Source organism: Leptodactylus fuscus, chromosome 5 (assembly GCF_031893055.1).
Source record: "Leptodactylus fuscus isolate aLepFus1 chromosome 5, aLepFus1.hap2, whole genome shotgun sequence".
NCBI classification, from domain to species: domain Eukaryota; kingdom Metazoa; phylum Chordata; class Amphibia; order Anura; family Leptodactylidae; genus Leptodactylus; species Leptodactylus fuscus.
The window spans coordinates 143,152,316-143,168,370 of record NC_134269.1 but is presented as its reverse complement, the minus strand read 5'-3'; the positions used below and the strand labels follow the sequence as shown (position 1 = coordinate 143,168,370).

Sequence of the window (16,055 nt, the reverse complement as noted above, 5' to 3'; positions counted from 1 at the left end):
ATAATTTGCCTTTCTGTAGCGTGCTAACTTTCTGCATTGTGGTATCCTATCCCAGAAGACAACAGAAGCCATTGAAAACCCATTGAAAGAGTTGAGTTAACACTCTATGCCATGGTGTTGGTAACGCTTTTAACCCTTGCTATATCTGTATATTGACATTATGACTGACACTGTTTGTCATGGCCATGTCTGACACACTAATATACTGGGCACTATGACTATATTTTATGGCAGTATCACTGGTGCTATCACTTATATAAAAATGTTGAGATTGTTAGGTATGGAATTCTAAAATGAAAATTGTGGTACATTACAGTTACAATTACAATTTTACAAATCCTGATACAGAGATCTATCTAATGGTCTCTTTACACCTAGGCCAGTAAACTTCCTTACACCTAGGCCTGTAACCTTCTTTACACCTAGCCAGTAACCTTCTTTACTCCTAGGCCAATAACCTTCTTTACTCCTAGTCCAATAACCTTCTTTACTCCTAGGCCAGTAACCTTCTTTACACCTAGGCCTGTAACCTTCCTTACTCCTAGGTCGGTAACCTTCTTTACACCTAGGCCAATAACCTTCTTTACACCTAGGCCAGTAACCTTCCTTTATTCCTAGGTGTGTAGCCTTCCTTACACCTAGGCCAGTAACCTTCCTTATTCCTAGGCGTGTAGCCTTCCTTACACCTAGGCCGGTAACCTTCTTGACACCTAAGCCAGTAACCTTCTTTACTCCTAGGCCTGTAGCCTTACTTACACCTAGCTCTGTAGCCATTAGAAGAATACATGCTCCACATTTTAACTACCTTGGTCTACCTTCTTTGCAACCTCTAGTTTATTTCTGTCTTTTATTTATATATATAGATGCCCTTAATAGTGTACAGTAATCTACATATGGTCTGACCAATGATTTGTATAGAGGCTAAACTATGTCTTCCATTGATTCATGCTATGATTTTATTAGTCTTGGCAGCAGTTGCCTGACACTAGTGGCTAAAATTAAATGTAATGTCTACCAATATTCAGAAGCATTTTAAAGCAATGTTTTATTATTTTATATATAAATCTCATGCTTATTTCCATGGTTCAGGTGCACAGCTTTACATTTATCTGTGTTAAAACGTATCTGCCATTTGCCTGCCCAAGCTTCCAGCTGCCCTAAATCCCTCTGTAATGCACTATCATCCTCTGTGTTGACTACTAAACAGAGTTTAGTATTGTCTGCAACTATTGAGTTTATACTCTTTAAACTCTCTACTAGGAAATTGATTAAAAATATTGAAAAAAAAAGCACAGAATACAGACCCCTGAGGTACCCCGCTGGTGACGGCAACCCAATCTTAGTATGTAGCATTAACAACCATCCTCTGTTTCCCATCATTGAGCCACTTATTAACCAAGTTACACATATTTTACCTTACTGCCAGTATTCTCATTTTATGTACCGAATATTTTATTTAATATAGCATCAAACACCTTTGAAAAGTTACACTACATCTATAGCCCCCCCCCCCCCATGTCAGTCTGGCTAATAAGATATTAGTCTTTAAACCTGCTCAGCCGATCTTTCCTGTACTTTAGTGCTCAGACTGCATGTCATATATATGTGTTAGGACCAGTGATTTGTAAAGTGGTAGCATTCTGTTCTGTCACACATTGGGCCAGATTTACTAATCTGTAAACGTTAGACTAGACAGCTTGAAGATGCACCAGATTTATTATAGTTTTTGGTGCTGGGTGATAAATGTGTTGCATTATTTGTGTAGTCTAACTTTACACCTTCTGTTAGACCTCATGCACATGCAATATGCAATATGTGGATTAGATTCTCTAGTGGCTGTAAAACGTAAAAACGTGGGGCTTAAACTTGTTTTGAAATAAATTAATATATTAATGCTGTAGTATTTTACGTCTTGTTTTGTTTGTTTTTGTTTTCTTTAAAACATTGTCTCAAGGCTTCCCAGATGAATTCCCAGATCACACTTCGTAACGATATGTTTTTGCTGTACAGTAAGGTACAGATTCTGTAGAGCAGTCTTGAGAAGTGTCACATTTGCATTACTTTAATTACAAACATTTAACTATACTGTTATTGTCAGTTAGTGGTCCATGGAGGCTTCACAACTGCAGATAAAGTGATGAAGCATTCCCGGATTAGCAGAGCTCAATAATAATTGATTATTTTTCTTGTGTCTAACGACTGATAAAAGCTATTTATGGATCAGCCATAATCTGTAATTCTCTCCTTCTCAGGTCAATAGTATATTCAGCAACGGATGAATTGCTTTAGCAAAGTTTGCTAACAAAGAGTCTTGATCAATGTAAAGATGCAGTAAAATGGTGCGTGTAATATAATACTCATAGGAGAAACTGGCCTTTTAATACATTTCTAAACTTTAGCTAAGCGTACATTCGTATGTAAAGATATTTGACAAATGGAAACTCTTCAATGTATAACTCATTCAGCCTGGGCTACATTTACCTATAGAAACAGTATGTATGTATGTATGTATGTATCCTGTAGTGACAATGCATGGTAAATGAGAAATAATTATATTAAAGCCATATGACTATATATGTGACCTACTTCATAGATGGAGTCTAAATCTTCAGAAAATTTGGATATTTACTAATTAACACACGCCATAAAACTGGCACATCTACTGTCCTCCAAATTTATTGTGTTTCAGAACTTTTTTAGGCTTATCCAACCAGAGGGGTAGCTTAAAATAAAAGGGGCATAACTAGTCTTAAAGGGGGCATAGAGTAAGATTCTCCAATGTGAGCTAAACTTGCGTTAAAATCTCTGCACATAATTCTGAAACAATGTAAGCTAATAGGCGGCATAAACACAGACTAGACAATTGAAAGATTAGTAAGGCTAGCACTTACAGACAACCTGTCAGATCAATATGGGAGACAAAATCACCCACTGGTTCTTATCCTCATCTCTGATGCTCTCAGCACCAGCACATATTCAGCGAGATTCAGTGAATCTTGGGACATACACCCCAGTTGTTTTGCACATGTGGCCAAGGTCTGGTCCATGTGCAGTGAAGCTAAGATGTTCTCCTCCAGCTTCACTAAAGAACTAAAGAACTGTGCCAGCGCAGGGGGTTTGGAAGCTGGGTAAGTATAAAGTTTTTTTTTTTTTTTTTTTTCAAAATTTCATCTCCAAATCCTAGTACCCCATTACACGCCTCATATTATATTATATTATTTTATGTTCTTGTACCATATGGATATATAAGAGAAGCTTCTGTTTTCACAATGTCCTGACAGTACTTGCAAAGAGGATGGGATTCTGGCTATTCTCATCCACACATTGCAGAAAAATATCCACAGCAAACATACTGAGATTTCATAAACCATTATGTTTTCGTAAATCGCAGCATGTCAATTATACCAACAGAAACGCTGACGGCTTCTCTATAAGTATAATGGAAGCAGAAAGTCCACAGAGGAATACTCTGCCGACTTTCTGTGAAAAGCTATGCGGGAAAAACCACTATGCGTTTCCTCCACAATTTTTCCCACAGGCGCTTTTTGGCTGCGGCTCGCCTGAAGGTTGCTGCAACTGTTTATTTTTTAACCCATTATTTGCCGAGTTAAGGTTTGCTACATCTGCAGCTTCTCCTTTTTTTTTATTAACTCATCAGGAGATCATGTTTCTTTTAGAAATGTTGCTTAACGTCTGTCACATATCTGAGCATGTCTGCCAATAAAACAGGTGAGGGAAGACACCGCTGTATAGTTTGCAAATGCCACTATAATTTAAATGGCATATAAATCATATAAATGACCTTTTTCATTTTCCGCCTCTGAATTTCAAAATCCATAACTTTTTAGTTCTCCATCGGCATTATGATATAATGGCTTATGTTTTTTGTGTGACATACACAGGCCTATTTTTTTTGTATGAAGTATTGTATTGTTAGGTGGCATAGTTTCAATACCATTCAGTTGGCTAGGATTCAGCAGTGAAGTAGCAGGACGTGTTTTGGTAACTGGTACATCACAACCCTGAACTATTTCAGTGATGAATTATATCTATACAATCCTTATAATCATGTGGAATCGAGCGGGAAGGGGTTAAAGGACACTAAGAGAAAAGCAATCTGAATGCTAGTTCTTAGATAATGGAATGCACTTCATAATATACTAGTATGTGACATTTGAACTAATTTTGATCTTTATTTTTTTCCTCTAATTCGTTTTTCATGACCTTCCACGTCTAACCTATGCCAAGAGGACCATCATGAGCATTCATCATTTTCACCAGTTATAATGCAGGCTTTAATTGTAGTGAAATTGCTTTGTAATCTCACACGATTTCTGCTCTTTACAACTGTCGCAAATCCCCTATTATGTTTTCATTGTCTCTGACTATAATTGTCCTATATAACATTATGATTATTACCTATGGAATGGTAATGTATTATATAGGAATTAAACAGTGAGGTGGAAAAAATGCTGAACAATAAGCGCATTATACAAGTCCTTTGCACTCCATTGTATATTAGAGAGATTCCTAGGTTAAACCTTTAATGCTTATCATGCTATGATACAGCGTATCTTTTATATATGTGACAAAATTTGCAGAATGTCACCAGTGAATCATATTGTTTGGATATGATAGACTTATCTTTCTATTCAAGCACCGTAATAACAGTATTCTGTAGGCACTGACTTATACAGTCCTATGAAAAAGTTTGGGCACCCCTATTAATCTTAATCATTTTTAATTCTAAATATTTTGGTGTTTGCAGCAGCCATTTCAGTTTGATATATCTAATAACTGATGGACACAGTAATATTTCAGGATTGAAATGAGGTTTATTGTACTAACAGAAAATGTGCACTATGCAATAAACCAAAATTTGACCAGTGCAAAAGTATAGGCACCCCAACAGAAAAGTGACATTAATATTTCGTAGATCTTCCTTTTGCAAAGATAACAGCCTCTAGTCGCTTCCTGTAGCTTTTAATCAGTTCCTGGATCCTGGATGAAGGTACTTTGGACCATTCCTCTTTACAAAACAATTCAAGTTCAGTTAAGTTTGATGGTTGCCGAGCATGGACAGCCCGCTTCAAATCATCCCACAGATGTTCAATGATATTCAGGTCTGGGGACTGGGATGGCCATTCCAGAACATTGTAATTGTTCCTCTGCATGAATGCCTGAGTCGATTTGGAGCGGTGTTTTGGATCATTGTCTCGCTGAAATATCCATCCCCGGCGTAACTTCAACTTTGTCACTGATTCTTGAACATTATTCTCAAGAATCTGCTGATACTGAGTGGAATCCATGTGACCCTCAACTTTAACAAGATTCCTGGTGCTGGCATTGGCCACACAGCCCCAAAGCATGATGGAACCTCCACCAAATATTACAGTGGGTAGCAAGTGTTTTTCTTGGAATGCTGTTTTTTTTGGACTCCATGCATAACGCCTTTTTGTATGACCAAACAACTCAATCTTTCATCAGTCCACAGGACCTTCTTCCAAAATGAAGCTGACTTATCCAAATGTGCTTTTGCATACCTCAGGCGACTCTGTTTGTGGCATGCTTGCAGAAACGGCTTCTTTCTCATCACTCAACCATACAGCTTCTCCTTGTGCAAAGTGCGCTGTATTGTTGACCGATGCACAGTGACACCATCTGCAGCAAGATGATGCTGCAGCTCTTTGGAGGTGGTCTGTGGATTGTCCTTCACTGTTCTCACCATTCTCCTTCTCTGCCTTTCTGATATTTTTCTTGGCCTGCCACTTCTGGGCTTAACAAGAACTGTCCCTGTGGTCTTCCATTTCCTTACTATGTTCGTCACAGTGGAAACTGACAGGTTAAATCTCTGAGACAACTTTTTGTATCCTTCCCCTGAACAACTATGTTGAACAATCTTTGTTTTCAGATCATTTGAGAGTTGTTTTAAGTAGCCCATGATGCCACTCTTCAGAGGAGATTCAAATAGGAGAACAACTTGCAATTGGCCACCTTAAATACCTTTTCTCATGATTGGATACATCTGGCTATGAAGTTCAAAGCTCACTGAGGTTACAAAACCAATTTTGTGCTTCAGTAAGTCAGTAAAAAGTAGTTAGGAGTATTCAAATCAATAAAATGATAAGGGTGCCCATACTTTTGCACCGGTCAAATTTTGGTTTAATGCATGTTGCACATTTTCTGTTAGTACAATAAACCTCATTTCACTCCTGAAATATTACTGTGTCCATCAGTTATTAGATATATCAAACTGAAATGGCTGCTGCAAACACCAAAATATTTAGAACTAAAAATGATTAAGATTAATAGGGGTGCCCAAACTTTTTCATAGGACTGTAAATAGTTAAAAAATCCAAACTATTTATTTTTATGTTATTTTACTACAATGCATTTCCATCAATCCAATATTGATGCGACCTGAGAAGTTTTGATTATAAAATTCTCTGGATTAGTTGAGAGCTATAGAAAAAATATCTCAAACTCAGTCTTGGGGGTAGAGATCCTTCAGGGTGAAAACCCAAAATAAGGGGGCGTTCACATTTGCACCCTGTAAATTACCGCAGGGTTTACGTCCTTAGCTCCGACAAAGTTGGACAGGGGATAGAAACCCGGTGGTAAGCTTTAAAACCCAGTTGCTTCATTTTTTTTATAGATTGTGAGCCCCATATAGGGATCACAATGTGCATTTTTTTCCTATCAGTATGTCTTTATAGAATGGGAGGAAATCCACGCAAACACAGGGAGAACATACAAACTTCTTGCAGATGTTGCTCCTGGCAGGATTCAAACCCAGGACTCCAGCACTGCAAGACTGCAGTGCCAACCACTGAGCCACTGTGTTGCACATTTTATTTGTTTTTTTTTTAGCCGGACACAAAGTCCTGCATGTATGATGTGACCAGCTAAAAAAAATGGTTTCCCCATGGGCAGGTGGACACTGGCGATCACCTTTACAAACCCATTCAAGTGAATAGATTTTAAAGCTGATCGCCGGGTTTACATCCCCTGCCCAGTTTCAGCAGGGCTGAGAACGGAAACCTGGCGGAATGACAAACACTGGACAGGGGCACATGTGTGAATGAAGCATTATTGATCTTATAAATTCCAATGTTACATTGTATTTTTATGGTGAAAACTACTGTTATAGCTAGATTTTACTTCAAACGGGCAAAGATTCAGTTTGTTGCATTAGCCTTGTATGTATGCATACTGGCCAATGAGGCACCCCTCTTAACTCCCAGCACCTGCAATATGTGCCTTGCCAGCCCCTATAACTACTTTGCTGGAGTAACAAGTGCATATTGTCAGATTGGGATGTCTGAAGTGTTTATGAGGTAGATGCAATACATACAAATATATAAATGCGTGTTTATCCAGTAAGTGGATTGTTAGTTACTGAGCGTGAATGTTTCCTGTTTTAATTCATAACTTATATAGTATGGTGTGGCACAGCTCTTTCTACTATTTATAGACAGGAGTCATTTTAATTGTATCTCCTTCTTTGGTTGAAGTACCACATCTAAGTGCTGACTGCAGTTGTTTGTTTCTTGTTTGATCATAAAGCCAGTTTTAAGCAATATGGAAATCCAATTTTATGCACAAGCTTATTTCAATAAGGAAAATAACAAGAGAGAAGGTCTATTGTTTGCCAAGCCATTTCTTGTAAGCGGATTAGAAATACAAGTGCATAATATAAAAATGAAAAATACAGTTTTTAAGCATTGACACATAGGATATATAACTGTTTGTTACCAAATATACTCATGCTCAAAAATATTATACTCTAGTTTATGTTTCTAAAATGCATGCACCTATCTATCTATCTATCTATCTATCTATCTATCTATCTATCTATCCATCTATCTATCTACAATCAAAAAGACATTTAAGAGCAGCACCATGGACACCAGAACTGAAGCGCAATGAAGCCCATTATAGAGAATGGATATTTTGGGCTCTGCTGATGTCTGCCATTTTAAACATCCATTCTCTCCTTTGATCGGCTCCCTATATCCTTTGTGGTGCCCATATAACACAGTTGAACTGTGCAATCTGGCACTGGCAAGAGCATAGCGATATTTATAAAAAAAAAAAAAAAAAAAGGCTATTATACAACAGAGACCTTTTGGCAATGCCCGCAATGATTGAAGGCATTTACCCTCCTAAGGCCTCTGTCAAGCATTATCAAGATTTGCCTCGTGCTGCCATTTTGGAGTGGATTGATGGCTCCTGGATCATGATCTAGCAGAAATCTATTGCCATTACATCTATGGCTGCATTCACACAGAGTAACGCCAGGCGTCATTTGTGTGTAATTTGTGTGTCTTTTACGGCCGTCATAAAACGTTTACATAGAGTTCTATAGGAAAAGACGTCCGTAATTTACTGCCGTCATTTACGGCCGTCATTACAATGACGGCCGTAAATGACGGCCGTAAATGACGGGCGTCTTTTCCTATAGAACTCTATGTAAACGTTTTATGACGGCCGTAAAAGACACACAAATTACACACAAATGACGCCTGGCGTTACTCTGTGTGAATGCAGCCTAAGAGCCCATGCTTGTCTCATTATGCATCTATTGCAGTCTGCACTGGATTTTACTATACATTGCAATGCATTAGCATTGCAATGTATTGCATTATTGATTAGGCCTTCAGACTCCTAGGTGGTTTAAAATTTAAAGTAAAACAAAATAAAAAATAAAATAAAATAAAACTAAAAATCTAAATCACTCCCCTTTCTCTATAACACATATAAAAATGCCTAAAGTAGAATACAAACACATTAGGATATAACACTAGGTGGTATAAAACTAAAAATACAGCCATTTGAACTAACTATCCACTCCTTTCGTAAATTCTTCAGCTGCACATATTCACAATACAAATATGAACAGACTTTCACTTAAAGGGTTGTTAAGGAGAATGTTACAGCCTGTTTTCTATTTTTTAAAAATAGCAAAAAAAAAAAAAAAAAATGGGAGTTACAGTTTAGAACAGAAACTATAGAAATTTGGAATAACCGTAATCGTACCGACACACAGAATACAGTTGACTTCACAGTGAAGAGTGTAAAATGAAGCCCTTAAGAAAGTCATGCAAACACACTTTTACTCTAATTCCTCCCAATTCTGAATTATTTTCCAGTTTCTCAATACATCATATGGTATAGTAAATGGTACTATTACGAAGTACAATTTGTTGTGAAAAAGTAAGCCAATTGGTACTGTTTATGCAAAAAGGTATGGATTTTGGAAGGCGGGGAGCTAGAGTAATTTTGCATGGCCAGTAAACCATATAATATGTGTAACCGGGTCCATCAGCAGTCCTGAGAAATGCAGGGACAGAGTGTCCACTTTCACCAATTCTATATAGTGGCATGTAAAAAGTCCCCTTGAGTATATTACAAAGATAGAATAAGTAGTCAGAAAGCTTCCAAAATCAAAGAAAAAACAGCATGTTTGAAATATTAAAAAAAAAAATATATATATATATATATATATATATATATATATATATATATAAATATATATAAACTTGTATAGCAGTAGAGTTTTGTATACAGTTATACCTATATACAAATACAACTGTACAGTTTTGTAATACACAGCAGGGCCACCATCAGGAATTTTGGGGCCCCAAACAGCCTAAGTGTCTGCCCCCCCCCCCCCCCCGCCATTTTAAAACTACCTTATTTTGCGACATACCAATTATGTATTACATCTCCCTTTATTTAGCAGCATTACAAGGCTTAATCAGATTCTATTTGCAGGTAAAATCTGCTACGTGTGACAGCGCCTATAGAGAGCCAACACCATCTATAAGAGCCCTCTTAATAAATCCTCAGGGCTTTTTCACATTGCGTTTTTGGCCTCCCTTGCCGGGATATGTTGGTAACCAGTCAGAATCAGCTGTCAACTTATCTCTGCACGAGGAACTGGCCATTAAAAAAAAGGGGGGCCTGCAGTTCTCCGTGCAGGCATAAGTGGGGAGCTGATTGTGACTGGTTACCAACGTATCCCGGCAAGGAAGGCCAAAAACGCAATGTGAACACTCCTTTAAAATGAAAGTCCCACCCCCAAACAGGCTGCTATGCTAGTAATATAGCAGCCTACATCATTATTATTCTCCAGCTAAAAACTTATATATTATATATTATTGCCCCAGTTCCCTCTCCGCAGTGCCGCACACCCGATGTCCCAACAATCCCCCCCATCCACCCTCTAACGTCTTTCCATTGCCCCCTGTACCCATACCTCCCAACTTTTGAAGAACCAAAAGAGGGATAAAATGTGCGGCGCGCTTTGTGGAAATTTAGCCCCACCCACTGTTATGTTGACTCCGCCCACTCATTAATTTTTCATGTGCCCACACACTGTATAATCCTCCTACAGTCACCCGTAAATTATATGTCCCCCCTCCATCTGTCCCCCAGCTTCATATACACCCTTCATCTGCCCCCAGATTCATGTCCCCTCCATCTCTGCCCCCAGATTCATGTCCCCTCCATTTCTGCCCACAGATTCATGTCCCTCCATCTCTGCCCCCAGATTCATGTCCCCCCATCTCTTCCCCCAGATTCATGTCCCCTCCATCTCTGCCCCCAGATCCATGTCCCCTCTATTTCTGCCCACAGATTCATGTCCCCATATCTCTGCCCCCAGATTCATGTCCCCTCCATCTCTGCCCCCAGATTCATGTCCCCTCCATCTCTGCCCCAAGATTCATGTCCCCTCCATCTCTGCCCCCAGATCCATGTCCCCTCCATTTCTGCCCCCAGATTCATGTCTCCACATCTCTGCCCCCAGATTCATGTCCCCTCCATCTCTGCCCCCAGATTCATGTCCCCTCCATCTCTGCCCCAGATTCATGTCCCCTCCATCTCTGCCCCCAGATTCATGTCCCCTCCATCTGTGCCCTCAGATTCATGTCCCCCCCATCTCTGCCCCCAGATTCATGTCCCCTACATCTGTGCCCTCAGATTCATGTCCTCTCCATCTCTGCCCCCAGATTCATGTCTCCACATCTCTACCCCCAGATTCATGTCCCTCCATCTCTGCCCCCAGTGTCATGCCGTCCTCTCCTTCATCTGCCCCCAGTTTCACGTTCCACATAATCCACATTACACTTACCTATTCCTCGTTCCCCCGCTGCTCTCTGCGTGCCTCTCTCTCTTACTGGCGCACAGTTGTAGACGCGATGTGACGTCATCACATCGCGTCTACACTGCCGGGTAGCCGGCGGCAGCGGCGAAGTGAGGAGCTGACACAGGTCAGCTCCCCGCTTCAGCGGCTGAAGCGAGCTGACCTGTGTCAGCTCCTCGCTTCGCCGCTGCCGCCTCTCTCACTGACGCTGACACATATGCGGCTGAAGCGAGGAGCTGACCTGTGTCAGCTCCTCGCTTCGCCGCTGCCGCCTCTCTCGCTGACACATATGCGGCTGAGCCAGCCGCATATGTGTCAGCGAGAGAGGCCGCAGCGGCGAAGCGCGGAGCTGACACAGGTCAGCTCCTCGCTTCAGCCGCATATGTGTCAGCGAGAGAGTCGGGCAGCGGCGAAGCGAGGAGCTGACCTGTGTCAGCTCCTTGCTTCAGCCACGTATGTGTTCAACTCAGATCTGCGTCCTCTGGAGTTGAAATCTGAGTTGAAACAAACAGGACATACAATGACTGCTGCCGGCGCCAGGGGGCCCGGGCCCCCCCATTTTTAAATTTGGCCGGGCCCCTGATGCCAGTAGCAGTAGTACTGGCCTATCGGCGGCCCTGATACACAGTATAGATGCTAAGCAACCGACTGTACCCCAATGCATATTTTGTGGGAGATGTAGAAAATAAAAATCCACTTTTACTTACCTGCAACGTCCCCTCCATGCCTGTACTGAGTATCACTTCATCTCTATTTCAATACAAAACAGCTGAAGTTCCAATGTCACACCAACAGCAACACTTCAGCCATTTGCCACCATAGCCACTGTTTACACAAAAAGAGTAGCAGAGGAGATAGGTGGCTTAGTGCAGGAACGGAGGGGACAACGCAGTTAAATATAAGGGATTTTTAAAAAATTTTCTACAGCTCCCCTGTTGCCTGCATTCAGATTTCTAATCCTGGATAAACATTTTAATGTCATACAGTAGGTTAGATGTTTATGATAGTTTAGTGAAGTATAAGAATCTTAAAGATGGTTAAGGGGGCATTCACACGGAGTAACGCCGTGCGTTTATCACAGCCGTACACGCCGGCGTTACGGCAGACTGCAGAACACTTCCCTTCACTTCAATGGGAGCGCTCGTAACAGCGGCGTTTACAAGTGCTCCCATTGAAGTGAATGGGAAGTATTCGGCAGTCTGCCGTAATGCCGGCGTATACGGCTGTGATACACGCCCCGCGTTACTCCGTGTGAATGCCCCCTTACAGGAAATGCAAGCACAGGTGAATAAATAGTAGACACAATTCCATTGCTATTGATTCAGTATTTGCTCAGTGAGCCATATACTATAATTGTAGAGCATGTAAAGCACAAACTATACTGTAGACATTGTACATATTATTAATTGGCATATTCTAAATTATTATAATCAAGGCTAAAAATTTCAGAGTCTGTTACTGACAATGGATAACAAGGAAAATACACTGATGAAGATAACAAGGAAAATATTGCAGCTGTACTGTACAGCCTGTGTTGTACTCCAGCTTCATTATTGGCCATGTTTAATTGGTTTTCTTTGACTCTTATACCCTTGAAATATCAATAACTTTTACTGAAGTCTAATGAGGAAATGCAATAACAATTAGTAATGTAAGGTGATTTTGCTCTGTCAAATATTTATTCCTATAAATTGCCCTTACACTTTGATCTTTGAGACAGGTACAATCTGTGGACTTCAGTGTCTAATATTAATTTGTATCATATACTGGAAATCTATTTCATAGTTCTTACAAACTTATCCAGATTTTTTGATACATATATATGTGAGTTTATTAGGCTAAGATGCCTATTGTGAGAAAAAGAATATGCCTACATCTATAGGATCGTACTTACTTTTAAGAATGACAAAAAATGTAACAATCTTGTTTTTAAAATGGTTTGCTGGCAATTTAACATCAGTAAGTTAAAAAGGTCATAAAAGCTAATGGATTAACAATGTCTTTTTACTATGAAAAAAACCCCAAACAATACATGTAATAGGACTGTTTCAGTTTATGGTGAAGTAGAATACCATAGATAGGTTTCTGTCATAAATTTTAGTTTAGATGCTGTCAATTTATTGTTACCATGCCAAGCCTTGAAGCTTCTGCATCCACCAGGTCTCTTTTAGGCATATATAATTAGCAGTTGAGGAGACTTATATAAACCTTCTTCCTCTTCAGCCAGGTGCCTGCTATTTAGTTACATACACTCACCGACCACTTTATTAGTAATGCTAGTTATGCTAGTAACGGGTTGGACCCCCTGTTGCCTTCAGAACTGCCTCAATTCTTCGTGGCATAGATTCAACAAGGTGCTGGAAGCATTCCTCAGAGATTTTGGTCCATATTGACATGATGGCATCACACAGTTGCCACAGATTTGTCGGCTGCACATCCATGATGCAAATCTCCCGTTCCACCACATCCCAAAGATGCTCTATTGGATTGAGATCTGGTGACTGTGGAGGCCATTGGAGTACAGTGAACTCATTGTCATGTTCAAGAAACCAGTCTGAGATGATTCCAGCTTTATGACACGGCGCATTATCCTGCTGAAAGTAGCCATCAGATGTTGGGTACATTGTGGTCATAAAGGGATGGACATGGTCAGCAACAATACTCAGGTAGGCTTTGGCGTTGCAACGATGCTCAATTGGTACCAAGGGGCCCAAAGAGTGCCAAGAAAATATTCCCCACACCATGACACCACCACCACCAGCCTGAACCGTTGATACAAGGCAGGATGGATCCATGCTTTCATGTTGTTGATGCCAAATTCTGACCCTACCATCCGAATGTCGCAGCAGAAATCGAGACTCATCAGACCAGGCAACGTTTTTCCAATCTTCAATTGTCCGATTTCGATGAGCTTGTGCAAATTGTAGCCTCAGTTTCCTGTTCTTAGCTGAAAGGAGTGGCACCTGGTGTGGTCTTCTGCTGCTGTAGCCCATCTGCCTCAAAGTTCAACATACTGTGCATTCAGAGATGCTCTTCTGGCTACCTTGGTTGTAACGGGTGGCTATTTGAGTCACTGTTGCCTTTCTATCAGCTCAAACCAGTCTGGCCATTCTCCTCTGACCTCTGGCATCAACAACGCATTTCCGCCCACAGAACTGCCGCTCACTGGATGTTTTTTCTTTTTCGGACCATTCTCTGTAAACCCTAGAGATGGTTGTGCGTGAAAATCCCAGTAGATCAGCAGTTTCTGAAATACTCAGACCAGCCCTTCTGGCACCAACAACCATGCCACGTTCAAAGGCACTCAAATCACCTTTCTTCCCCATACTGATGCTCGGTTTGAACTGCAGGAGATTGTCTTGACCATGTCTACATGCCTAAATGCACTGAGTTGCCGCCATGTGATTGGCTGATTAGAAATTAAGTGTTAACGAGCAGTTGGACAGGTGTACCTAATAAAGTGGCCGGTGAGTGTAGTTTGGCTTTAATAACATGATTGATTGCTGCTCTGCTTTATACTGACTTCTGGTTTGATACTGGGAATTCTATTGTTTCCTGATTTTGCCTCTGATGTGATCTCTAGGATCTAACCTTTGGGTTAATACTGGAAAATCATTTGTCTCCAGATTTTGGCTCTGACGTTACCTCCTGATCTGACTATTGACCTGGTGTTCACGCTCCAGATAAATCCTAGTTCTAATGCTCTGTATTGTCAACCAGATCTTGCAATTTCTGATATTTGTTTCATAGACTCTACCATAATAGTTTAACAGGCATATACAGAAACTTTTGGACAGATACAAGGAATTACTTGGTTCAGGATATGGCTGATAGGGTTCAATAGCAGAATAAATCTCAATCTCAAGTTCCATTTGTATCCATTGTCCCCACTGAACCCAAAATATCTTCCTGATAGAAAATCTTTGCCATCTTCCAAAAAAGATGCAAGTTGTATTTTTGTCTGCGTCTTTTTTTCAGGTGATGAGCAGCAACAGGTTGACATTATTATCCCTCTTCTTAAGCAATACCCTCAAATTCCTACAACCTCCTGTTTTATGTGGACTGTTTTTCACAGTACTGGTCCTACTCTATGACGAACCAGATCTCACAACCGTGGCTGAATATAATTTGCTTTCCCTTCATCAAGGTCTCTGTCCTGTTGAAGATTACTGTTCTGAGTTCAGAATGTATGCTCCACAGTGAACCCTACAGAGTATAATATGCTCCACAGTAGCCCATACACATTTTAATATGCTCCCTAAAGCCCCTATACAGTATTATATCTTCCCAAGAGTCCCACCACAGTACAAGGATTCTCAGTGGCCCCACATTGTATAATATGCTCCCAGACGTCCTCTCCAACATTATAATATGCTCTAGAAACCTCCAACAGCTTTAGGCGAACACAACAAAATTTGGTGTTAAGAGGGATGGCCCTCCTATTTATTTCAGTGTTACTATTACCTCAGAGTATAATAAGCAAAGGCACAGGGGAGGTGAGTGAAAATAGCAAACGCTTATACCTCATCTATCCTGGGCATTCTTGCTCTGTCTTGCTGTCTTCAGCATCCTCTTCATTCTTCTCCTGCCTGCTACTGAGGACATGCACCCCAGGGGTCACTGCTGGAGCCTGTGATTGGTCCCCAGCAGTCATGTAGGGTGCACTGGCATAGTGACATCAGCATGCACTACACCGTCCAAGGTCTAAAAATGTTAAGGCAAATGCCTTTGTCTCAAAACCATGATTCAGACCCTGAACTAATTTTCTCAGAAATAAACAATATTTCTGCCATTTATTTTGATCTTGCTTCTGAGATCAGAGAGAATCAGAAATTAGCCCCTCAGAACACCCTGGTTGGTAAATTATTCGTACCTCCCCAATTTAGACTAAGATTGTTGAATACAT

The 16,055-nt window shown here is 40.5% G+C and overlaps 1 protein-coding gene and 2 pseudogenes across 1 annotated transcript in view; 2 read left to right on the top strand and 1 right to left on the bottom strand.

Annotated features, from left to right (window-relative positions):
* The window catches only part of TRHDE (thyrotropin releasing hormone degrading enzyme), a 498,184-nt gene that overhangs the window by 289,809 nt on the left and 192,320 nt on the right, over window positions 1-16,055 (top strand). The window lies entirely within an intron of this gene.
* On the bottom strand, window positions 11,364-11,478 carry LOC142205419 (small nucleolar RNA SNORA17; annotated as a pseudogene).
* LOC142205425 (small nucleolar RNA SNORA17) lies at window positions 11,423-11,534 on the top strand (annotated as a pseudogene).